The sequence below is a fragment of the Notothenia rossii genome (assembly GCF_949606895.1).
Source record: "Notothenia rossii genome assembly, chromosome: 5".
Classification (NCBI taxonomy): Eukaryota; Metazoa; Chordata; class Actinopteri; order Perciformes; family Nototheniidae; genus Notothenia; species Notothenia rossii.
In genome coordinates, this window is record NC_136903.1 from 61,382,712 (window position 1) to 61,409,774 (window position 27,063).

The 27,063-nt window shown below is 40.6% G+C and overlaps 2 long non-coding RNA genes across 3 annotated transcripts in view; both read right to left on the reverse strand.

Moving 5' to 3' along the window:
- LOC307039826 overlaps positions 1-26,561 on the reverse strand; it is a 144,614-nt gene extending 118,053 nt beyond the window's left edge. Inside the window, exons 1-2 of the long non-coding RNA XR_013808344.1 lie at positions 21,880-26,561; positions 21,265-21,708 (exon numbers count right to left, since the gene is read on the reverse strand). This is a non-coding gene — a long non-coding RNA (uncharacterized lncRNA). The remainder of the gene's footprint in view (positions 1-21,264; positions 21,709-21,879) is intronic.
- On the reverse strand, positions 17,468-20,356 carry LOC307042107. 2 transcript variants are annotated; one of them, XR_013809002.1, is made up of 4 exons: positions 19,585-20,356; positions 18,563-19,116; positions 18,248-18,426; positions 17,468-18,040 (listed from the first exon to the last, which is right to left on the reverse strand). It is a non-coding gene; the product is annotated as an uncharacterized lncRNA (long non-coding RNA). The 2 variants fall into 2 exon arrangements; XR_013809003.1 differs by lacking the exon at positions 18,248-18,426 and having other exon boundaries at positions 19,585-20,351.
- Positions 26,562-27,063: the final 502 nt, after the last annotated feature.

Consider the following 27,063-nt stretch of genomic DNA (forward strand, 5'->3'; position numbering starts at 1 on the left):
GCCGGGTTGATCCCATTGAACGCAGAGCTGAAGTCCACAAACAGGAACCTGGCGTAGGTTCTTTCTGTGTCCAGGTGGAGGAGGAAGTGAAGAGCCATGTTGAGAGCATCGTCTACTGACCTGTTGGCTCTGGAGGTGAACTGCAGGGGTCCAGGAGGGGGTCTGTGTTGGTTCTGAGGTTGGACAGGACAAGACGCTAAAAGGTCTTTATAACCAAAGAGGTCAGGGCGATGGGTCTGTAGTCATTTAATCCTGTGATTCAAGACTGGGATGATGGTGGAGGATTTGAAGCATGCTGGAACGTGGCGTGACTCCAGTGAGCTGTTAAAAATGTCTCTAAAAACTGGGTACAGCTGATCATCACAGTGCTTCAGGGTGGAGGGGGAGACATTGTCTGGGCCAGCAGCTTTCCTGGTGTCTGAGCCAACCCTGTCTCCTAAAAATTACGTTCCCACAGAACTAAACTGCATTCTCAATTACATTAAGCAAGAAACGTATTTTCTCCCACGTTACGTTACGTTATGAACGTATCTCAAATACGTTTATTTTCTACATATCTTTGCCATTTATTGTCTTACTTATAATAATGGTAATAGTCATTTATAAATATCATTTTAGAGCACACATTTGAAATCAGTAGGCGAGGCTGTAATTTTGCCAGCTGTTACTCTCATGAGCGAGGCAGAAAATAATAGTTTTAACATGCCAAAAAGCTGCTGTCGTTTATTGCACCTCAAACATTAAAACAAATCCAGAGTTACGCGTTTCTGTACTTCCTCTAAGAAGAAAGGACAGTAAAAGAAGATCTCTGTGGCTTCAGGCTTGATCGCCGTTGAAATGAAAGCGTTGGTTTCCCCAAAAGTGGGCGGGGCTGTAAAGTGACGTAGATTTTACTATTCAAAACCATTTTATTTATTTTAATGTAAGTTACATGCCAGTGTTTGATCTTTTTATTTATTTGGTTTTATTTTAAATCGTATAATGTCTGACTTTTTTTCCCGTCTGTGAGGAAAATAAATGGGGCTTAGACCCTCAAAATACTGAAATCTGTATTTTTGAAAATCTTTTTTTCTTTCTAATTTGTTATTCTTTTCGAAATAACACACTGTTATTTACTCAACAATAACATACAATTATCCTTGTTTTTATTTATTCGTTTAATTCTATAATCTTGGGCTTTTTAGCAGGCTTTTTAGCCGTAAATAAAGTCACCGGAAACAGACGTAGGCCTATAAGGGACATTTCGAACGATACACACCACAAACCCACTGAACTGATTACCCGAGATCCTCAGCTTGAAGCTCGTTGATTGGATGTTTTAGCCGCAATGCATGTTGGGATATGATGTTAATGCGATATGATATCCGAAAACATTTTAAAAAATAATAATAATACTTTATTCCGAGTGTTCTTGCTTTTCTCTTTGGAAGTCATCAAATTACTGCATTGTAATACACGGTTCGGCTGCATTAAATATTACACATCTGCCGTAGTTCTTTATTTATAGAGCCCTGATGAGAAGACTTCTGGACAAACTTGAAGAACTGCCGCCAAAACTGAATATGTGACGTGGATCATAAATATATCACCAATTAAACAACATCTTGCATTTCTTTTCACAAAATACGTCTCCTGCAGTATCAATAGTAATTCAGTTGACTTTCATATTTGATCCAATTGGTAGATAGGTTATATTTACACCATAACGGTGCACAGCTGATAGAAAAGGACTTGTAGTTTTTAAAGATATTACTGATTTTCTTTGAATATAAGAATGTAAATACTAAGTTGAGAGAATAGTCAGGGGATTTGGGTGATGGGAGACACATCTATGGAATCACAATTTCAATAGCTTACCATTAAATGACAGATATACCTTTCTGTCTGGGATGTTTTACCAATCAGATATTAATGTGTAGAAGTAAAACATGAGAAATAGTATAGCAATATCCTGTAAAATTATGTAAAAACATGAATAAAATTAGTAAACTACACATCTTAAGATGTTATACATATATAAGTGTCCTACACTAATAATACAAAGTTATTATTAGTATGCTGTGTGTACCTTGTGTGCACCGCCTAGTGGTTAAAGCGCGTTATTGAATTATTGTTGTTGAATAATGTTATTTTTGTTGAATAATGTTATTTGATGAAAAAAAAGGTCAATGATAGAAATATAGAATATAAAAAATCAAGAAGATATGTAAGTGATCTCTACAATAAAACAGTTTAGTGCAGGATGTACAAAGATATTAATATGAGGATGTGCAAAACTGACAAACTAATGAACCGTTATTAACACATTTAAGAATACTTTAGGTTAAGGTCTTCTTTTAAATAAGAAAAAAGCTTTGGGGGTATCTATCTACAGATATATATATTAAGCCTGACAAAGTACTTAACGTCTAATATATTGCTATCCTGCAATGTTAACTATGTTGAAGCACTTATTTTAACTGATATTATACACATTAATTATACTCTTATGTATGTAGATAGTATAAGAAATGTGCAGAATATGACAGTTTAATAGTGGAGGTACACACACATATTGATAGATGTCTTGTAATGCACTGTTTAGGAACCTGTGACCCAAGTTTTTCATTCATTGCATAACTACACCGTAGTTGTTTATATGATATGTCAATAAACCTTAGAAATTCTTGAAATCTTGAAAGGGATGTGCAAAATAGAAATTACATACAGTTTTTAATTAACTATTAGTAGAGAATAAAGAGTAATTAATATACTTTATAGAGATCTGTAGATAAATGATTAGTCTTCTTAAGCACCAACTATCAAATATCTCCTGATTGTTGGCACTTGACAATCACCTTTCCCTGAATTTTACTCAGGTGTAACTAAAGTCTGCTTTAAGGGTTGTTTATATTTCACATCATTAATCAGAATCTGCAAAGTAACTAAAATAAATGTGATGGAGTAAAAATACCAGGTTAACCTCTGCATTGTAGTGGAGTAGAATTACAAAGTAACAATGAGCTGTCATGTGGGTATATATTAATGCTGCCCATTATGGATACAAGCGATTTTCACCCATTTAGTAATTATTAGGGCCGGGACACGCGTTAAAAAAAATTACGCATTTTAATCGCACTTATTTTTGCACCGCGGAACGTTTCTCACTGGATGAGTTTCAGGGGTACCGATTATACTGGAGCACCAACTAACGTTCATGACTTCAGACAACAACATACCACAGTGAACAATAGTCAAACATGAACGAAGAAGCTGATGAGACCGCTTTGGCTGGCCCCGTGGATGGGACATTTTGTTTTAAAAAACGGACGGATGGAAGCGTCGTTGAGAGCACGGTTGTTTGCAAATTATGCAAAAAGGAATTTGCATATCACCGCAGCACATCAAGCCTCAAGTATCAACTCAATGCAAAACATATAGCAGCTAGCGTGGAAGCTAGCGTGGATGTTAGCCCGACTCGGAGTACAAGGACCCACACCCAATTCGCGTTGATCAAACAGTGGCCTATGTAACAGAGAGATTTTATTTTTCATCAGGATATTGGAAGAATAGGAGGGATTGAGGTCAATCACTGGCACTTTTTTATTTTATTTTAAATGGTACAGTACACTTTATGTTGAACTATTTATTATGTTGTTGGTGCAACTGGCACTTTATGTTGAACTGTTTATTGTTTTGGTCAAGGTTATTGAGAGAGTTGGACTGAAATGTATTAGATTTTTTAAATCAACTGTTGGTAAATCAACAAAGTCTGTTATGGCCTCTGAAGCAACAGAGAGATGTTTTCTAATAGTCAGGGTTTCCAATCTTCTGAATGTACTTGAAAGTATTGTGTTTTACTTAAAAAACAAAGTGTTATAGTTTACAGAAGGTCTACCTACCTATAGGCTACCTGAATCTCTGAAATGTACTATATTCCTAAATATGCTATTGCTACACTTTATGGCAAAAATTGCACTTTTCTGTTGATCTTGGTTAAGTACCACCTTGAAAAAAATAAACAATGTTTTGTTGCTTAAGCTTATGTATTCAGTCATTATTCAATGGTATACTAAAATCCATGTGAAAAAATTGCTTCTAACTGTTCTCAGGTCAAATATTTATATGTGATTAAAAATGCGATTAATTTCGATTAATTAATTACAAAGCCTCTAATTAATTAGATTAATTTTTTTTAATCGAGTCCCGGCCCTAGTAATTATATGTTTTAAATTTGTACACACCAATTTGTTTCCTATCACCTAAACCTCCAGGGCTGTACACAGTTTAATACTCTCAACTTCTAATTTTGCGAAAACGAAAACGTCTTTTTAAAACTACAATTCCCAGTAGAGACGTGAGAGAACATGTTGCGAAACACAATAGCCAGCATGTGTAGTTCTGGGGGGGGGCGTTCGAGTCCAGTTTTGAATAGTCTGCTGTGGTTTTTTTCCATTTCAAAGAGCTTGACACTCGGCGTAACCTTGGCACACTGCCACTCCAACATCCAATCCCAGAGCTTGAAGATTAATCACGGGGTTTGTCAACGGGACTGTAGTCCCAAACGATAGCTGGGGATTATGGGTAGTGTAGTGTCTTCGGCCATCGTAAACTGCATTTTTTTTCGGATATCATATCGCATTAACAACACCACATCTGGCCTCACAGAGATCTTCTGTTACTGTCCTTTCTTCTTAGAGGAAGTACAGAAACACGTAACTCTGGATTTGTTTTAATGTTTGAGGTGCAATAAACGACACAGCAGCTTTATGGCTTGTTAAATCTATTATTTTCTGCCTCGCTCATGAGAGTAACAGCTGGCGAAATTACAGCCTTGCCTACCAATTTCAAATGTGTGCTCTAAATTGATATTTATAAATGACTATTATCATTATTATAAGCAAGATAATAAATGGCAAAGATATGTAGAAAATAAACGTATTTAAGATGTTCATAACAAACGTAACGTGGGAGAAAATATGTTTCTAGAAGATATGTAGAAAATAAACGTATTTGAGATACGTTCACAACAAACGTAACGTGGGAGAAAATACGTTTCTTGCTAAACCTAATCGAGAATGCAGTTTAGTTCTGTGGGAACGTAATTTTTAGGAGACAGGGTTGTCTGAGCACATGCACATGCACTTGTAACCTTGGCTGCTGTGCTCTCAGTGTTTTGTCTCCCTGTTCCAGCCTGTTGGCGTCAGCTGATAGAGGTGTTATGATTTTTATCTTGTTATGCACAATGTTGATTATTCTCTCTGAACTAGCTAAATACATAGGTCTGGGGGAGAGTTCTTCAGAATTTACGTGGCAACTCTACCGTGAAGTCAGAACCTCTGACTCTTTGACTTGTTTTGTGAATTCTGCGGCCGAAGCTCCAAATAAACCATCAGTGTTTGACATCAAAGCTCCAGCTCTCCCCGTTCTCCTTTTGAGTCGGTGACTCCTCCTGCATTGCTACACAGACGTTTCCCCCACAAATTGGCGTTGTCTGCAGGATACCAACAAATCTTCCGAACTTGTAAGGGCCATTTCAAATCCACATTTGGAGATTGCCTTACCAGAATCTGTGAATGACGGTATCCTAAAATTACCTGTGAAACTGAGCGGTTGTGTTTCGTTTTTGGTTAATGAACATTTGGGGCTAGTAAACCCAGGGAATCAGTGTCTGGGGACTTTGTCCTAGCTGATTTTCTCTGTGTATGCTGCTCGGGACCATGGGCGTTGCGGATGTTTTTTCTTTAGCCCCGGGCAAATTATCCCTCAATAATATAATACATTAACCGTACTTAGAGGACGGCAGAATTGTAATTTCCCGTGTTCAGTGAATGCAACAGAGGCAAGACACCACCAGACCAATCAGAGAGTTGCATGGAAATAAACGTGTTTTATTGGATTACAGGTACGTACCTCTCCTCTGTGACAGTGTTTAAACTTTAAACTGTCAGCCGCGGACGCAGGGTTTCTGAAGATGGACATCAGACATTTTTTAAATAAAAAAGACGGCAATTCCAATAAGTGGTGGTTCACACAACAAGAGCCACCACCTGAGCCAGGTGAACAAGGTATGTCAATGTCAGTAAACTTACAAGTTATGCAAACATGTAAGCAAAGCATAAATTATAGCTACGTTGACGTTACTTTGAATCGCGCAGGTAAGCTAAACCGTTAGCAAGTAGCTATAGCTAGCCAGATATATTAAATAAACACTTTGTCATACAATCTAAATGTTGTGTTTTTTAGCGTTAACTGGTGATTTCAAAGAAAGCTCTCTGGGAAATGTTGACTTACTGTTCAATATGAAGCTAGAAGCTACCTTACAGTACACAGTTGATCCTGAGTTCTGTCAGTTAAAGTGTTTCATAGTTAGCTTAGCTAAGCATCAACCTAGCACTGAAATATATGGATGTTATGTGACGGTATTTCTGAGGAAAAGTCAGCTGAAATGGTGGCATAGTTGCCACTGCGTGTCAACAGCATGTTTGAACATATTTGCAGCAGTAAATGTGGCTGTTTGGCCACTGACGTGGCCATAACAACACCTGAATTTAAATGTACAACCTCTTTTTGTGACAGATTTTTGCATGAAATTATAATTCTCCTGATTGATATTTCCTATTGACAGCTAGTTTCTATGCGAACAATACATTATGAGATGGACAGCCAGCTAACAAGTTTTTTTTTTCAAAGCTAATCCAGTGGGGCTCCTGAAAGGGGGCAAGGGACACTATGCTCCTAAATATTAAGCCTTGACCCCCATCTTAAAATTGATATGATCAAAAAATTATCTGCATTGTTGGAGGCCTTTTTTCCTCATTATCATGTCAAATTGTACAGATTTCCTTAGTTTTGAATGCAGAAAGATGACTATATTAGAGTATTAAGTTAAAATGACTATATTAAAGTGTTAAAGGTCCCATGTCATGCATTGATTCTCCCGGGTACCGCGTGATGTCATGCGTTACCCGAAACCAAATGGACCAATCCGTGGAGCCGTTACGTTACGTCCGCGGAGCCGTTACGTTAAGCCCCCGCTGATTGGTCCAAATTGACCAATCCACGGACTTCCTCACACACACACTCAATGCAGGCAGTTCTGCTGATCTCTCCTCCCTGGCTGCAGGCTGATAACAGACAGTTGGGATCGCGGCAAAATTCTCTCTGCAGACCCATTCTCACAGCGTTTATCAACCTTTTTCTTACTCAATATCAAGCCACACTTATTGTTTTTACTTCGGCCGTGACTTTGTGTGTGCTCAGGGTGAGTTCTGCTGTGTTTCGCTGCCGCTAAACAAGGAAACCACACCTCCACGGAGCTCAGCGCAATTCACAACGTCCCGATCAATCAGAGCACACTGTGCTCATAGAGAGGGTGGGGGCTGGAGCTATTGGAGCTACAACGAGCCGTTAAAGACAGAGAGTGAAATTCTGTGCACGTAGTTTACAGAGATGCTGTATGAGAAACCAAAGTGATTTGGGAAAATTGCACAATATAAATATTCTGGCAGACCTCAACAATGGAATTATGATCAGTGGAAATGGCCATGACATGGGACCTTTAAGTGAATATATTAAGTGAATTACTCAAACTGCATTTGTATAGGAATGATTGTCCCATTGGCAGATAACTACTCTTAACAGTGATATCTACAAGAGGTTTCCAATGTAAATGTAACTATTTTCAATTGGTTAGTATTACATTTTGTGACAGTGTGGTGACACTCATTTTAATGAAGAAAAATGTGTGTATCTTGAAATTCATTTATTTGACAGAGCTGGAAACTGATTGACTTACATACTTGTTTGTGTTTACCTGCACAGTCATCACAGATGAGCCAAACAGTAGAGGATGAAGAAAGGGGAACAGGAGAAAGGGACACACAAGAAGGAGATACAACAGACAAGAACGACAATGGGGACAACAATGAACAGGAACACCAGAACAGACAAGAGTCAATGGGTAACATGACTGATTTAGGGAATGCAGATACAGGGCCAAGGCAAGTGAGACATCACTGCTTTCCATCCAGCATGTTTGGTCAGCAAAAGAGATAATTTCTACCGCAAACAGCAAGTGATGAGGGAAGCATCAAGAGATGAAGGAATCAGCAAGAGATGAAGGAAGCCGCAAGTGAGGAGGGATTATTATTTCCTTCCATCCCTTTTTTCTGTTTAATCTGATTACTAACAACTTCTAATAATTTGACATAGTTTATGATTTAATTGGAAAATGAAGTGTTTTTAAATAATAAACCCGTTTCTGACTCTGATTCTTAGATTTTTTTTGACATATGGATGTTGATAGATGTATCCATATATCTTAATGTTGTACACGATTGATGCTTTTAACTTCAATATTTTAAAAAAATCTTCCTGGGGGACCCCAGAAGAGGTGAGTTCCCCCCAAAATAGCACCTTATCTCTGCTTATGTAACTCCGGTGTAGTGTCCCCTCGGCAACAGATCACTCAGAGCTGGTGATTACTTTCCTGCATTTCAATGGACAGCATATAAAAAGGACACGTGAGCTGCATTGCTTAAGAGATCCTCACATGCTATCTCTTTTACAAAATAAGTGTCCAGTCAACAACAAAACATCAGTGATCGTATAGTGGTAGTATATTTTTCACAAGCAATGTGAAACATTAAACTTATACAAACTGGTGTACAAAACTCACACACCTCACCTGCGTTGATCTACTGGAGTGTCTACTCTTTCTTCTCCACATCTCTTGTCCACCATAAGAGATTGCAAACATTTCAGAAACAGCTAGAGGTAGGTGACAAACAACTTGTTCGCGGACATGTCAAAAACCTCCCTGGTTTGATCAAGACTTTAGGGAGCCTTTCAGCCCCTCTAGCAAAGGGACTGGAAAGCAAGCTTTGAAAATTCAGTACCATCTACATGCTTGTCATGTTCCAGACACTGCTCTCAACCACTCAGGGCCTGCACAAATACCTGCAGAAAGAAACAATTGACTTGGTGCAGGCAGTAGATTACAAAACAGCAGTTGAGAACACACTGAAATGTTACCGAAGTAACGAGAAAGCACATGAGGTCTATGACAAGACCAATGCCCTGTGCAATGATCTTGATATGAAAACTGACAGAGAGGAAGAAGCGTAGAAACATGGAAGACTTTGTAGTCAAGGCCTCATGTGGAGCAATGGGAAACATTAAACATAAATAAACTGGTGTAAAAAACTCACATACCTGCATTTCAATGGACAGCATAAAAGGACACGTGAGCTGGGTTCTGTTGCTCAGATTAGCTATTGATGATCACGTTGATAAATCATATAAAACAAATAGCCAATCACACCAAAAACATGTTGCTGTGACTGTGAGCATCAAACAATTAACATTAAACTAAACAAACACAACAGTACGTTATTGTCCTTATAAAATAAAACATACATTTTATCCACCGAGATAATACAGGCACCTTACCCTCAAGAGATCCTCACGTGCTATGAGAATCTCCCACAATCCATTGCCGTAATAAAGCTAATGCAGGGACATGTTTGTGACACCAGATGGCACAATTGTGTATGTGCGTGTGGGGAGTCTTGCAGTAGAAAATTCGACTGTAGCGCCGCCACTGTGGGCTAAGCCCCGAATCTTTCCAGGTCCAGGGGACGCCCCTGCTCGGGACGTATGTGCCATACAAGCATGCACAGCTCACGTTCGGAGAAACCTTAAAGAAAGGCATCAGCAGGGCTTAATTTGAGCCGGAACACGCCGGAACATGTTCCGGCACCTCTGAAATTGGATCCGGAACCTTTTTTATTGGATCCGCCACCTCCCGTGTCACTATGAAAAAAAAAAAAGCCAAAAAAAAAAAACGACTGTTTGTTCGGTGTTCAATGTTGTTATATGTCTTGTTAGTGTTTATTCCCCATTGAAGTTCCTCAAAAATCTTGTGTTTGCCTTTTTGATGCGTTTACATTTTTAAGGTTTTTAGCGGGAGAGGGGGGGAGGGGGGAGGGGGGGAGACTAGAGGTGTGACACATAGCCTACGCTTGCGCTGGTTGAATACATAACAGTTAGCTTCGTGTCTACAATGTCAAAAAGACAACAAACTTTACTTAACTTTTTCAAAGTCAGTGACCAGCAGTCAGATCCAAAACGATCAAAAATAGTTTCCGAAAATCATGAGTGTGAAGACCACGGTGGACAGAGCAGTAGTATGCAGCCTACCATCGATGCTGCTAATGCACCTGTCGTTAGAGGGGATATTAGCGACCCCCACGGGGAAGGAGATAAAGGGGACGAGACGGATGATGTGAACTTGGAATCTGCGAGAGATAGTGATGGCGATGAAGCAGGTATTGTCAGGGACACTCACAATGGGCAAATCTGGACAGATGCCCAGTTTACACAGAAAAAAAAAAGTTATCCATGGCTGACAATGGAAACCACTGGACTGGGCTGTGCCATTTGCAAACAAGTGGGATCACTGGGTCCGGAAAAAACTGCAGGTGTGAAACTTGCAAAAGAATGGATCTCGGGCTCGGTGACATCATCTGCGCCCGATTTTAAAAAAAAAAGCAAAGAGCCTTAAGGAAAAAGGTTTTTGAGCATGGGAATACCAAAGCACACGCAATGGCATCAACTATTTTGGATAAGGCAAAGGCAAATGTATTTGTTAACACAGTAGTCAATGCCCAAAATGACCAGGTGCAAACGACTGCCAGAATCTTTCGCACAGCTTACAAGGAGGCCAAGCGTCATAGGCCATCTTCTGGATTTGAACATGAGATAGACTGTCAGGAAATGAATGGTGTGGAAATGGGGAGGATTCTCCACTCAAACGTCGCATGTTCTCATATACAACAGCATATTGCAACTGACATGAAAAAAAAACTGCTTGAAAGGATTGTCACTTGCGCTCCAAAAATCGGACTCATGCTGGACGAGGCCACAGAGTTGAATAAAAAGAGCGCATTAATCGTGTATTTACGAGTGCAGTTGCCAGAGATGGATTCACCCGAGAACATTTTCTTTGAGCTCGTGGAGTTGTGTGATTTTGGTGCAGAAGGCATTGTCCGCAAACTGCTGGATGCCTTACAGCACGCCAAGTTAGACAAGGCCTTCCTCTCAAAAACTCTCGTCGGTCTCACATGTGACGGTGCGTCAGTGATGCTCGGGCGCCACAGTGGGGTGGCAGCTCGACTCAAAAATCTCTTCCCAAACATCATGGTGTGGCACTGCTCTGCGCATCGACTTGAGCTTGCAGTTGGTGATGTGATGAAAGAGATGGGGGCTATGAATAATTTCAAGATCTTCATGGATAAGCTTTACACACTTTACAGCACATCAAACAAAAACCGGCTGGAGCTCAAAGAGTGTGCTGACGGTCTGAACATTCAATTGTGCAAAATTGGCCGGGTGTTAGACAACAGGTGGGTTGCATCCAGTCTCAGAACAGTCGAAGCTGTGTGGAAAAGTTTTGCTGCCCTCAACACACATTTTACACACGCAGCGGAGGATTCTGCTCGCGGGAGCACATCTCGGGAAAGCTACCATGGCTTGGCAAAGCGCCTTTCATCCCATGCCTTTGTTTCCAATCTAGGACTTATGTTTGACGCACTGCAAGAATTGTCAGAGCTATCTCTCGAGCTCCAAAATCGAGAATGCAATATCATAACGGCTCATAAAGCCATTTGCCGACAGATCAGGGTGTTCGAGGCTATGTCTGAGCGGCCCGGACAACACAGCCTATTAAGCCAGCGCGGGGTCGAGGAAAACACCTTTCAGGGAGTACCCCTTCATGCAGGTCGGCTCACTGACAGAACCCTGGACCAGAGGACGTTTTTTGGGAGTCTGGCAAGAAACTTGGAGAAACGCATGCTATCACTTGGGGGAGACCAATCAGGATACAACAAGCTAATTGAGGATTTAAAAGTGATTTATCCACAATATTGGCCACAGGATCGTGACGCAGACGCGCTGTTTGGAGAGAGTGAAGTTGAGACGCCCTGCCAGCAGTTTTGCATCGAAAGCCCGCGGAGGGTCATCAGGGCATTCAGGGAATACCGTGACAATGATGGGACATTCATCCCAGATGAACTGAAAGACCTCTTGGCTGCGGTCAACACGATCCCCATCTCAAGTGCTGAGTGTGAGAGGGGCTTTTCCCAGATGAACCTAATCTGTTCAGAAAACAGGGCGTCTCTTCTCCCCTCAACGATCTCCTCCCTACTCTTCCTTTGCCTTGTCGGCCCGCCACTTGCCCGGTTCAACCCCGTTCCATATGTGAGGTTATGGATTGCAAAAGGACATCGAACTGCACTGTACACAAGGTGCAGAGACAGAAGCAGGAAAATGGAGGCCGGGGGCTCTATGGCTGCTGTATGGGCCGTTTTGGACAAATGATGGTAGGAATATATTTGTCCATGCTGTGTTTGATTATTGGGTGGTCTATGGTTTAATATGTCTGCAAATCTATATTGAAATCGTAACTTCGAAGAAATCGTAATTTTCCCACCTGTTGTTTTGTTTCTCCCGTTAATTTAACGGACAGATATAATTGCTGCTTGTTAAAATGTTGCAGTATATATATTTTTTACATTCCGCACTCATTTGGTGCAGTGTTACGTTGTTTTGTTTCTCCCGTTAATTTAACGGACAGATATAATTGCTGCTTGTTAAAATGTTGCAGTATATATATGTTTTACATTCCGCACTCATTTGGTGCAGTGTTACATCGTTCTGTAATCTGAAGGCTAACAGGCTACAAAAATAAAAATTGACCTGATGTAGAAACATCGTCTGTAAGTGTATTTTTTTGTTTGTTCCCTTACCTCTAACCCCCGTACTGAGCCGCCAGATCCACCCCCCCCTCTGCGTTCCGGCACCTCCCACTTTACAAATTAAGCACTGGGCATCAGTAAAGTGGAACTTCTGTATGAAAGCAATGTAAAGATTTGTAATGAACAAATGGCCAAATTTTAGGGGTTTCAGCAGCCAACACTAGCAGTTAAAAATAAGCAGCCAAAGATATCATCACTATCGCCTCTATAAACACGGCTCCAGCTCCAGCGCGGGGTGTTTTGTGTAAATACCTCCCCGCATCTGTTTTGCTGGTGGAGTGCAAACTGAGAGGAAGAAAGTCACAGCCTTTGTCTATAGCTTTAACTCATACCATCGCCGTCTCTATAAAACAAGCTGGTCTAAAAGCACATTCTTTGTTTGTGACCGTTTTCTACGTGCTGGTAAAACGGGCAGCGTGAGGTGCGTACATTTCCTGATGCGCCACAGTTCCCTACAAGCTGGAGGAACTGGTGCCGGTCCGGGGTGCATACATAAAATGATAGGCTAATTGATCACGGGTGGGCAATGGCATGCGAGTATAGAGCAAGACTGTGTTTCATCGTTGTGATGAACTCGATAGCGAGTGTATAGCCTGGTCCGTAAGTGACTAGGTACACTAACTGTGTTTGTTGTTGGAGAAAAAAGGGTAGAGGGAAAATAAAAGTCTATGCTCTCCTGATCGGGGGGCATAGCGCCACTATAATAGAGTTGTGGTTGTCGCATGGGGATAAGCTAGTTATCACTCTTGGACGGTCATCAGGCACCGATCATAAGACTTGTATACAAGGGTGGAAGCGTGACTCAAGGCGCCCCACTGGAGATAATTCCCTACCCATGGGCGTCACAGCCATTATATGAGGGTGGGACAAGCCCCCCCCACTTTTTGAAATGATTAGTTTAGACCCACCCACTTTTACCATGTGGAAAGTCCGTGAATCGGTCTATGCACTCGCCGCACTTTGTAGAGCGCTGTGTCAGTGCTTCACTATCAAATCCATTCCACTTGCTTATTCATGGGTACCACGTGACGTCACTGTATTCTAGCGCCGCCATTTTGGTGTCCGGTCACAGCAAGTCATTACAACAACAGAGAACACGGAGGAAGCAACAGAGAAAGACACATCGTGAATAATAAAGTTTGTGGATATGCCTGGGATTTGTTGTGCTGTGGGCTGTGACAATAGTCGCCAGAGGAACCCCGGACTACAGTTTGTATCGATCCCCAAAGACTCAGACCGTCGTAATAAATGGCTGGCTGCCATCAGAAGGGATCACTGGCAGCCGACATCTAACTCCAGATTGTGTAGTCAACACTTCGTTTCCGGTAAACTCGTCACTTATTGTTATCTTTTAGCTTCTTTTGTCAGAAATAAGTTTTCTAAATATTTCAACATAGATAATTCAGTTGCCGAATAATAATTACCTTTAGCAGTGTAATGGTAACATAGCACTCAATATTTCCAGTTTTTAAAGGACTGCATTAGTTTTGCTCTGTGTTCCTTTACGCTTGAAACCGACTGCATTTGAATAAAAGACACATTTCTGGCAGAAAACTAAGAAAGAAATTGCCGTTCTCAATATTATTGAATGCATGCCTTAAATTACTTGTGTATTTATATTACATGTATTATTGCTACTTTGACCTAAGTTGGATCGTAATACTTGTCATTATCTTATTAGGAGGCCTTATACACACATTAATATTCTACCATGTTTGCCTCTGTCTGCTTAGGAAGAAAAAATGACAACCCCATGAGTCCTGACTACATCCCCAGCCTGTTTGCGCACACGTCAGCTGGACAGCGGCAGAGAAGCATCTATGCCACCAGCAGATTTGAGCATACTCAGCAGATGAAAAGGAAACGGACTGAGACTTTGGTTTCTGATAGTGACCATGAGACTGTGGCACCTTCCAGCACCAGTGATGCCACTGGGCTTGACATAACCTTAGTTGAACAGGTAGAATGTGTGAAAGATGACCACAGTTACTCTCAAGCCATTCTTAGCTCAGGTATTGTGGAACCATGCTCAAATGCAGCCTGCCAAGCTACAGTCAAGGCATTGACAAACGAGTGTGCACGATTAAGAGCCGAGGTTAATTGTCTTAAGGACAAAGTTAATGTGCTGTCTTTCAATGAAGAAGCCTTCAGAGGAAATTATGAGATGGTACAGGAACTAACAGGCCTACCAAGCTATGCTAAAATGATGGGTTTTTTTGGCTTCCTGTCTGGGTTTGTGAAAGCTGGTCCAAGACTGACTCCCTTTCATAGCTTTTTATTAACACTGATGAGAATGAGGCTTAACTTACCTTTTTATTTTTTTGTTTATCTTTTTCATATGTCTAAGAGCAGTGTTGTCAGAATGTTCAACAATACTTTAGATGTCATGTATGTCAGACTGTCACCACTTATATTTTGGCCCTCAAAAGATCCAATTCAGGTTAGTCTGCCCATGTGTTTCAGGGTTAATTTTAGCAACTGCACTTCCATCATTGACTGTTTTGACATTTTTGTAGAGAAGTCAAAGAATTTAAGGGCACGTGCACAAACATTATCCTATTACAAGCAACCCAACACTGTAAAATATCTAATTTCTATAACACCACAGGGTGTTACATCCTTTGTGTCAAAGGGCTGGGGGGGACGCACAAGCGACAAGTACATTACAGAAAACTGCTCATATCTTGAGAAATTATCACCAGGAGACGTTGTTCTTGCTGATAGAGGCTTCAATGTGAAAGACACTGTGGGACTGTATAATGCACAGTTGAAAATACCAGCATTCACCAAAGGCAAGCAGCAACTGCATCCACTGGAACTTGAATCCACAAGGGGACTCGCTGCCATCAGGATCCATGTGGAAAGAGTCATTGGCCTAGGGCCGTATTCACAAAGGATCTTAGGGCTAAAAGTAGCTCCTAACTGGCGAATTTAGGAGAAACTCCTAAACATAATGGGCGTGTCAGTCTTAAATTTAGGACTCCTAATTTTATTCACTAACAGCAATTCACAAAGTATTTTAGGCCTAAAAGTAACACCTAAGTCTGGGAGAGCTTAAAAGTCCTCGAGAGGACTCCTAACTCAGTAAGACCCATTCACAAAGAATCTGAAAATGGCTGCGAGACTAAATGTTTTGGAGACAATGGAAGACTGTGAATTGATCAAGAGCTAAATCGTGAGGGTATCAAACTTGTTGTGGAATTAGTGCGGGATGCAATAACATCCCCGACTAACAGGAATAACCTGATTAGTCCAGAAATAAAATGTTTGGCAACACTACGATATTTAGCAACAGGGAAAATGCAACTTTGCAATGCCGACGATTTAGGAATATCGCAACCATCAGTCAGCCGTGCCATAAACCAAACCATCAACGCGCTCTCCAGACCACATATCATCCAACGGTTTATCCGGTTTCCTTTGGACAATCAACAACTACACAGGATCAAAGCCAACTTCATGGCAATTGCAGGTATGCCCGGTGTGGTCGGTGCTATTGACGGGACGCACATAAAAATAATTGCGCCATCAAAAGATGAGGACGTGTTCGTCAATAGAAAGAAAGTACATTCCATCAACACGCAGATTGTTTTCATTCATCATGATGGGGGGACTTGAACGGCGGTATGGGCTGTTATTGAAAGTGTTTAAGTGCTGGAAATATGCTCATTGGATAATAGTTTGCAGGGTGCTTTTAATTGCCTCCTTGATTTAATGCAATTTACGTATTTGTATTGTTTGTTCTCTCTCTTTAACGTGCATATACAACGTCATTATCGTGGTCTGCACAAACTTGTCATCATGCGTGTATTCTGCTAACTGCACTGTCCATAACTATTTGATTGGAATACATTTCTAGCCTAGGCTATTTCCTTGTTTTTCGGTGATTTAGTGGGGTCGTTTGTGGGATGTTGCGGATGAGTTTCACCGAGACCGCCTGCTCTGAACAACCAATCACCGTACTGACCGCATCTAAACTCATGCACGAGAATCGACGTAATCCATAGCAACGGCGCGTCACTCTTAATTCACTCTTAGTTCACTCTTAGTTCACTCTTAGTGATTTATCCTTAGTATGAGTAGGTCTCAGCGGCTTTGTGAATAACTTTTAAGAAAAAACTCCTGCGTAAAATGTTTTAGCGCGAGTTAGGAGCACTCCTAGCGGTAAGATAAAATGCTTTGTGAATACGGCCCCTGGTCAGGCACAAATACACCATCCTTCAGAGCACCATCCCGCTGTCTCTTTGCCCAGCAGCCACTCAAGGACAACGTACTTCCCTTGAAAAGATGGTAAGAGTTTGCTGTGCTCTTTGTAATGTCTGCCCATCTGTGGTACCCACAGAATAGATAGATACTATTTGTAAGTCGCTTTTGATAAAAGCGTCAGCTAAATGAAACAAAATGCTTATTGTGTATTCCCTTTTCTATGCATGTTGGATCTTCTCTCTATTATCTTTACAATTAATACATTAAAATATCCAGTTTTTAAATAATAAACATCACTTTTTCCAAGTATTTGTTCCTTAAGGTTTTTTAAATACTCCTACTTATACTACAATGCATCTGCAAGTATTCGATACAGTTATTTATTGCACAATCTACAGTGTATGAATATGTAAGCTTAATGGGTAAACCAAAACCTGACCAAGAAGACAAAAGAAAAAGACCAGTGTCTGACAAGAAGAGCTTATTTATTGTCAGCTTCTTAATGTCCCTCAGATGTTTTGTCAGAGGTTGTAGTGGAGGAGAGGCGTGGCACAGTAAACCATTTACCCAACAACTCTGGTAGTATCCCCGTTCTAATGAAGTGTACCACCTTTGAATGTGCAACATCAAAAAATGCGCCATCAAACATGATGCGCTGTTTAAAAAGTTATTGAGGTGTCCACACAACAAAATCACAGAACATTACCTCTGCGACACGCATTTGTGCCTGCACTTGATACATATAGCTGTGATTCAGCTTTAGGCTCATCACACCTCCCTCAGGGACGGTCAGGCAGAACCGCGAGTCTTTGGTGCATTCAAGTAGACTGCGGTTTTTAGCGCTGAAAGGACACTTCATTTCTAAAATGCCAGGCTCATGGCAAGCACAGGTCACGACACCATCTGGGGATGCACCAATCCATGGCAGCTCTGGGTTGAGGATGAGCCCTGATGATACAACATTGATGTCTTCATGGTGATCGTGCATAGCCACCAGGTAAGACTTTTTGGCAGTGTCCTCGTTTTGTAAACCCCATCTGAGGAAAATAACATGTTATTTTGGAAAAAAACTCATCACTTTAAAAAGTCCCTAAAATACTGTTATTAGAATGTTAATATCTTGTTTTACCCTCATAATATCTAGTTACTCAATTATTGTATTTATTCATGATGAAGTAGTGGTAATGTAATGGTAAGAATGTATGATTTAGTCTTGCTGCCTAAATGTATGTATATATATATACCTGGTCGCTTCAGTGGAAAACTGAGAGGAGCGAGGATAGCAAACTCTTTTAATCAAAGACGAAGAGCTCTCTGTCTTGGCTGCCTAATGGAAGGATGACGCAGTAACTCTCCCTGCTCTCTGCTCAAACCAGACCCTCGACCCACTCAGTTTCCTGGTCTTCTCCTCAACTAACAAACACTCAAAAAGAATTGAACTATCAAAAGAGCTGTAATTATCAGAAAGTAGTGAAGTTATTCTTAATACATTCAGTGATGTTTAGGATTTAGCATTGTGACACGCTTTTATTTTACCGTAAGCCATTTCTATTTCTTACCTGCTCTGGTGTGAGATTCAGCTCCTCAAAGACTTTGGCACCCTCCTCTAGCAGTGCAGGCAAATCCAGTACAAGTCTGCTGCTTTGATACAGACTGGTAAAGGGTGTTGGCAAATCCAGTTGTACAGTCTTTGGCGTGTATCTGTGGGAATGGCCTTCAATGACTGACAGGATAGCACTTTTCTTGGGCTTTGTCTCTTGTTCTTCACTTTGGTGGAGTTGTTCACAGAATAATTTGAAATCATCAGCAGATGGTCTCATGTGCTGAAACAGGTCTTCGGTTTGAACTTGTTCTTTAATGGCGAAGATGTTAGACACCTCATCGTACTTCACCATTTTAGTGCTAGGCTGTGTCCATGTGCATGGCTTCTCTGTGCATGGTTTTCTCTCTTCTCAACAGCAGCCAAAACTGTAAACATAAGTGCTGCTGCGTGGGAACAAACCTCTCCTAACCCTGCCATGCATGTACAATGCGCCATCACCACTGTCCCGTCTTCCTGCACCACAATCCATGGAGATGTTGGTTTGCTGTTCAAAGCCTGGGAATGATTGACCTGTTAAGTGAAAAATGCAGTACATTTTTTTTGTCGTATAAAAGCTAAACTCTCTTGAGCTTGTACAAATGTAAGATTCAAAGGTTTATTGTCAAATACAATAGCTACAGCGCAGATTGGCATTTATTGAAGTCCCAGGCTGCTCCAAAAGTAGGCTACAACATACAATATCCTTAAGACATAAAAAAACAAGTAAAGATAGAGCAACGCGAAATATAACAATAGTGCAAGTGACAGAGAATAGTGAAATAAACAGGGACCTCTTGCTTATGTAGAAAAAAATAAGAATTAATTTGTCATTGAAAGAAGAGTATGTTGCTTTAAAACAATATAGCTAGCTGCCAGCTGGAGTTATGATGTTAGCTAGAAATACCATTTGCTAGCAACTGGCTAGCAAGCTAACATCATCACTTTAGACATAAATACAACTATAATAACACGGTTTATGATTTTTGTTAAATTACTTACCTTCGCTGTGATAACATGTAGATGTGTCTTCTCCACATGCCATATCTTGGTGTCGTTCACCCACCCGGCAACGGCGTATTGATATGCATCTGTGCTCTTAAAAGCCTTCAGGCTCTCTCCGGTGAATTGAGATGGATTGTGAAAAAGATAAATATATATGTCGGGAAAAGTTAGTTGGGGAAGACACTTAAACGAATTCAATAAACAAAATACAGTTGGGGGTAACAAATAGGGATCGCATCCAATAATCGCCGTCTTTAACAAATATCTCTCTCTCTATTTCCCGTTTAAATGCGCTGTGTTTGCTGCCATGACGAGTGTAAACAAACTGTCAGTCGGTCACAAAGATGGCGGCGAGCATTCCGGAAATGACGTACTTGGTAACCATGAATTGAGAGAATGCCCAAATCAATGAAACTCCGTACCATGTTTGCACTGCTACTTTGTACCAAGGCAGATTCTCCCATAGCGCGCATGTTCAAGGAGTGTTGTCATAGTTGGACAGCTCAGATCTGTTGTATGAAGCAATTCCGGTAGCGGAGGTAAGGTACACACACCAAATGTTCAGGAAATGGTTAATACAGCGAAAATCAAAGCTGACGATCTCTTGATTTGATATGTTTTCTCCCCCAGACAACATGGACATAAGAAAAAAAATGTCAAAGAAGAGGAAAGTAAGTCATCAGCTGGTAGCAGTTAATCAGTTAACAGTGATGGCGGCGGTGGCGGCAAAAGCGTTCCACTTCTGGAGAGGAGTTTCGTCTTTATGTCATGATAGAGAGATACAAATACTGAATAGTTTAGATGAGAAAAGACATTGAAATGCCAGGTTACTAGTGTAAGCATTGGGTTGAGAGGTCATGGGTTGTGAGAATGCGCAGTCTGTATATACTGTATATCAGTGGCGAGCCGTGACTTTTATACCTGGGCCCTCTGACCCCCACCCTTTCCGTCGAGTTATTATGTCACAGCGTATACTTCAGCGGAATATCAAAACAACGGCCCGGGGTGCTACACGCATCAATGAAAGCGACCCTCTACCACACAAAACAACACCTGTAAATAACCCTATTTGTGTTCTTTGAAATTGAAAAGGATATTGCATTGTGTTTGTTACTTTCGTTGCAGTTGTATGTCTTAAGTATAATTTGGCATGCTTTTATTTTGAAGGCGAGTTAACACTGTTGACAGGAAGTTGCTGTTGCTATGGAAACAAGAAAAGATGCACAGTGGGCAGAACTTGTCATAAAGTCCGCGATAATAGAGAACCGCAGTGACGCGTCATAAAACCCGGAAGTAAACTTCTTTCGGTTTCTTTGTCAAAAACCAATGCAATTTCTCCATAGGATTTTGGAAAATAGCTCGAAATAAGGTCTGTGGTTGACACACATTTAAGAGAGGGATCATGTTTTGTTCAGCCGGATAATCTCCACATGTCAACCCTAGTTTTATAATTTTCGAATCATAAATCTAGCAGCCAGAAGCAAAATGCTAACGTTATGCTATCGACGAACTACAAGCCAGTGCAGCAGCAGGGTCGCACGACTTCAACGTCACGCCAACTTAAGATCGTTTCAGCTGACTTTCACTGAAACTGCACTTTGAACACTTTAAATATATTAACATTTTAAACTGTATACCCCGGTTATCTAGGCCCTTTTTGTTTTGTTTCATGTATACTGTTGGAGATTTGGAGGATGTTGAAAACCAACCTCGTCTCCGCGTGTCGTTTGCTAAGCTGGGTGAATTCGGGAAAAAGGGATTAAGAAACACCAGAATACAAGTTAAACAATAATCCTGCTTTAATGATATACAGTAACGATACAAATACAAAGAAATCACGAAGCACTCTGCAGAGTACTCCGGGCTCAGGTTCTACCACGTGTGAGACAGGTCTCAGGAACGGCCGGTGAAAAACAAGAGCGCGAACCAAAGGAAAACACAGTCTTTCATACTAAAACACAGGAGGAGGAGGTGTACGTGCTTTCCCCAGAGGTCATCTTATTGGCAGAGACCAACACATGGCCTGTCGCACCCAATCAGTGCGACACAGCAGCTTGTAGCCAGCACACACACATCTCCTTTATGGCCCTTGGTCCCTGAGTCCATCTTCCCGCCTCCTGACTGCCACACACAAGTTAAAAGTATGTTTTAAGATATAGTTGTTATAGTTGGCTAAATATACGTAATACATGTTAATTACTTTCATATCAATAACAACGAGGAACACATTACCTATGCTCTTAAGCAGTATTAGAGATGCTTTTCAAATAGTCAAACTTCTCACAGGCTTACCTATAGCCCCTCCATTTGTTTGAGCTATTGTTCACATCTTTACTTCAAATAAAAGGTTTCACATTGTATATTTCCAGCTTCCTTTACACATACTGCTATTATTAACACAAAGTAACTAACCACACACCTCTATTGAAAACAAGTCGATTCCCCTGACAATTGACCTGCTGAACCTCTTCGGAATGTGTCCCTCCCCCACCTCTCTCGTCCCTGTCATAAAAACTGCTTCCATTTCATATAGAGTAATAAAAGATGTTTAAGCTAATTTCTCCACAATGTTTGTAGCCATTTAGTACCCACACATGAAAGAATAAGAACAGAGGTATAGTTGACCAATAATCATGTAGCATTTATATTTACTTCAATGAAAACACATACACATCTGCTACAAGATTGTGTCACGCACCCCCTTCTTTTACGAGGGAAGCATTCCAGAGCCTTGGCCTGATTCCCAAATAAGGATGTCCCCTTCTCACCTCTCTCTCTAAACACAAGGAATTCACCTCAATATATTGGGGGAGGGAAAAGATACTTTGTCCCTTCTAATTCAACACACATGAATATATATAAGGTGACATTAAAAGGAATATACCAGATTGAACTTTCCTGTCATACCACGTTACTTTAATCCTTCAAATAATTCAAATAATCCTTCAATTCCCCCTTTTTGGTCTCGCATTAACGAGACCAACACACATAAGACATTTGAAACAAAACTACTGTCCTTCTTTAATACGGTGTCTGTCCCCCTTCATTAAACCCTTGAGAACAGAAAACAACCTCCAATGACAATGAAGAAACTATCAGAGTGAGAGCCTGAGTGCCAGACAGCAGCATCCTTGCGTGTTGTTGAATCATCAGGGGCCCCCCCCCCTCAGCGGAATACGCCAACAAGGGCAGCTGATAGGGAGGGGGAGATGCGGCCTTTCCTTCAAAGGTGGAACTGATGAATCTGATCAGAGAGAAGTAGACTCCTCTGCTGCCTCGAGAAGTCCCCCAGCCCGCTGATGCCAGCTTCCAAGTCGTCTGCTGTAGGGATGTCCGCGAGGTCCTTCTCCTCCAGTCCGCTGATGCCTGCTTCCAAGTCGTCTGCTGTAGGGATGTCCGCGTTGACGATAGCCAGGTCCATCCTGATGTCCTCCAAGGTCCTAGCCGGAGTGTTCCTCGCCGCACACTGGCTCCAGTAGTACCAGATGTCCCCCTTTGCTCCTCGGCGGACGGCATGAGATGTCCTCTGGGTCACTCTGTAGAGGCCGGAGAACCTGGGGTTGAGTCACGTAGGCCTGACGACCTTCAGCCAGACGAACTCCGCTGTGTCGGCCTCCTGCTCCTCGGGTCCCCCTTTTGGCGTCAGCAACCTGTGTGGAGAAATCTGATACCCACCCCTCAAGTCTACGCTCAGTGCTTCTGGGCCCTCAGGTGTTTGACCCACCACTGGTAGGCCGCTTCAGAATTCTAATACTTGGCCTGTGTCAACAAACTAAACCCCAACATCTTCAGGTGAACTAAATAACATATCTCAATAGCTCTGAATTCCTGACAAGCATCTGTGTTATTATAAATGAAATCTTTGAGATCCCATTTAAAATCTAAATATAATATGAACTGCTAACGTCTCTGGTAATGGAACACACTAATGTTATGGATTAAAAACAACTAAAATCATGATACTGACAAAGTGAATAATTTCCAGGCGAGACTGCTTCTACCTGTCACTGCTTGGATATTATCAAGCTGAAAAATGAATACAGAAATTCAACATACTGTCATCAAATGTCTTTCTATTATGACTTTAAATTAAATGTACATCCCCATAATGATCTAAACAGTCTATGGCTTTTACTTCTTTACCAGGCTAGTTACAAGATGTTGTCTAAATTAAATTCTATCTCATTACATTAATATGTTTTAACTTAGCTGTAATATGTTCTTTCTACATTTCAAACCTCAGTTACTTTAATACCTGTTGAAATATTACCAAATTGTTTTCATTATCACAGTTCACCTTCTCATTCTCATTCTGGAATTACCTCTCTCAGTAGCCCCTCGGCCACTGATTCTGCATCTGTGTTACCTGTTATAACTCAATCAATATTAGAAACATGTCAACATTAATCAAACATTATCTTATCCCCAGATATGGAGCAGGTTAAATCTAAAACTGTCAATCAATGGTCAGATTGAACATCTGAGTTGGGGCGGCAGGTTTCTTCCAGTCCCTAAATGAAAATATCCCACACTCCCCCTTTTTACACATGTAAACATGTGTAATAAAATCCTGTATGGGAAGAAAACCTTCAGGTAACCAGTGGTTATAAGAAAATACCAAACATCATTCACAAAAGTATATCCATCATCTTTCACAGTAAACACTCCAGGGAAAATAAGTGTTCATTTCCAGCTGGCAGTCCTAAAAGAAACAGAATCTTTAGATTTTAGTTTGAGTTTTACATTTGCAAACCGCCAACTCCTGTGGGAATTAGAAACGGGTCACATGTGCATTTTTCCAAATGCGTGGAATTGTAGGAAACCTGTGTTTCCCATGGAGCTCCAAAATAATGTATTAGTCCAAAGACATGCTCGGTTAGTTATTGTTTTAGAATCATGCAGTTACACTGATCACATGCAGAAATTCATTCACACTCACACTGTCAGGTTGTAAAGTCAAGTTTGGTCAGCCCCAGAGTCAGTCATTGATAGTGCTTTTCTCAAGTCACACTGTCAGTCAGGGTCAAAGGTCATTTGGTCTCAGTTTCATTGGCCATGTGTCGTGCTCTGCAGAGACTTTAATATTCTACTAGCTGGAGTTGTACTAGTGACATCATTGTGTTGATGTCAACCAATGCAACAAAGTTTTTCTCGTGTTCGCAGCACCATTTTCTTCAGATGTTTAACAAACAAATGATCAATACACTTTATTAATATACCGCCCCTAGGAAACACAATAACAAATGTTCTGACAAATGTTCATGCACGGCATTCTTAAGTGAACCTGCAGAAAACGGCCTTTTGAATTAATATTCCAAATTAATCAATAATAATAATAATAATTCATTTTATCAATTTGTTTACCCTTAGAAGTGAATATACCTCATAATGTTACATCAGGATGTTAAACTAAGCTTTGGCCAAATCAATCATCATTACTGTTTCAGATCTAACTGGAGGTTGAACAAACAAAATCTTTTTTTTTTGTTTTGTTTACATCATGTAAACCACTAACATATTTTCCAATTTCAGCATCAGCCTTGTTACTCTCAAATTACATCCTAAATAGGAATATTAGGAATGAAACAAATATTTAATCTTCAGAAATGTTCTTAACAAATAGAGAGCAATGCCATCTTTCTATCTAGTGAATAGCCAACATATTTAAAAATGTCAGATATACAAAAATAAGCCTAAATACTCTTTTACTATCAAAGTCTAAAGCTAGACCTAAGCTGAACAGTTTTGGTAATGGAAAATGTAATCTAGAAAAAAACAAAACTGGACCTGTGTTCTTGTTATGTGTTCTTCAAAATACATTAGTAAATACCTTGTGAAGTATTCACAATATAACTATTCCTCTCTAGGATATGAAATCCATTCATCTTTAACCAGATACTATTTCCCTATTTATTTTTAGTTCATGATAATAATGGTATAACGTCCACACGTTTACCCATAGCTAGTCACTATGTCAAGATTATCATGTGTGACATAATAATCAGATGTGTTGTTTGCCAACCAAGGATATTAAACCTTAACCCTTTCAGCATTCCAGACCATCATTAAACAATCAGCCTCCTTTCCTAAACACTAAGCATATCGTTCTACACCACCTTCTGATAAACTCTTGCACAGTTATGCTGTAAAATCATTGCATGATTTCTTCAGAGTCTGAACAGACTGAGACCAGCCTGTCTCAAGATCTTGTCATATTGAGAACAGTCAATGATTCATTGTCCTCTTCAGCTGTAGTCAGTGGCAGGGCCCCCAAAAAGCTAGAACCGGCCCTGGTCAGTGGGCTCCAAGGAAACTCTCTCTGGCATTGTGATGTCCTGAGGGGGAAGGGACCTCTGGATCAATGTGATACAATCAGCAGACACACGTTGTCCTCTGTGCCGCAGAAATCCCCCAAAACTGCAGTACCTCTTCACACCACTGTTGCCTTGACAACGAGGCACAAGCAAACTTTGAAACCCTCCTCTGAGATGTGTTCTTTGCACAGTTCTTCTGTTTGCAATGAGCAACTTTTCACCAACACCCTGATTCAGAGTACAACCCAAAGGTGGCGCACAACTATCCAATGCTGCTGTAATCACAGCAAATCAGCTACTGAGAAAAACTCAATGTAAATCTCTCCCCCAGCGGGTGACAAAATAAAACAGCTGAGTGTCTATATGGTCAGGAATGCTGAAACATGTGAATGTTAAACCCATTAATGGTAACAGTCTTCCTATTCTTCATTACTTCAGTTCTCAGTTAATAGGCAAAACAAAAACTTTTCTTAACCACTATAGATTCATCTTTAATCTTCTTGCTTATTCTATTCTTTTCAAATTGTTTATCTAAGTTGTGTGTTACAAGCATGGTTAGATTTGTAACAGAATACAAAACTAACTGTATCCAGCGCTATATATTTAAAACAAGTAATCTGACTACAGTTAATGAATATATTTTGGAACACTTAAAGGAATTATTACTAAAGCTGAAACCTAAATAAATCATCACGGAACATTTTTCTGTCCTTATTACTTAATTGTTTCAATAAAAACTAAAAGCATTGTGAAAACTCCCATTTTTGAGAACATCTCTCAACACTTTTATTCCATCTAAGCACGAATGTTTTTGACAAACTCGTCCTATTCATCCCAAACGGTCTTTAATGGTATCAATTGTGAACATTTCTTAATATTAATTGTAAATGCAACGTACGTTCTCTTTAGAACAAAGACAGGATAGTTGCAGCTGAAACTGGTTAATAGCAATGTTCTGTTAACCTAGATAAGCCTGTTGTTCTTATATCTAGTAAATATATTCTTATTTTATGTTACCCACAAAACAATATGACATTTTCCAGAATAGTAGTAACTCTATATAACCTGTACTCTCTCTATACTTCTTCAAACCGTCTCATTTCTCCTGTCTTTCTGTCTCACTGCGCCCTGCAGCTGCCTCCGCTCCAGCCCCTCACAAATC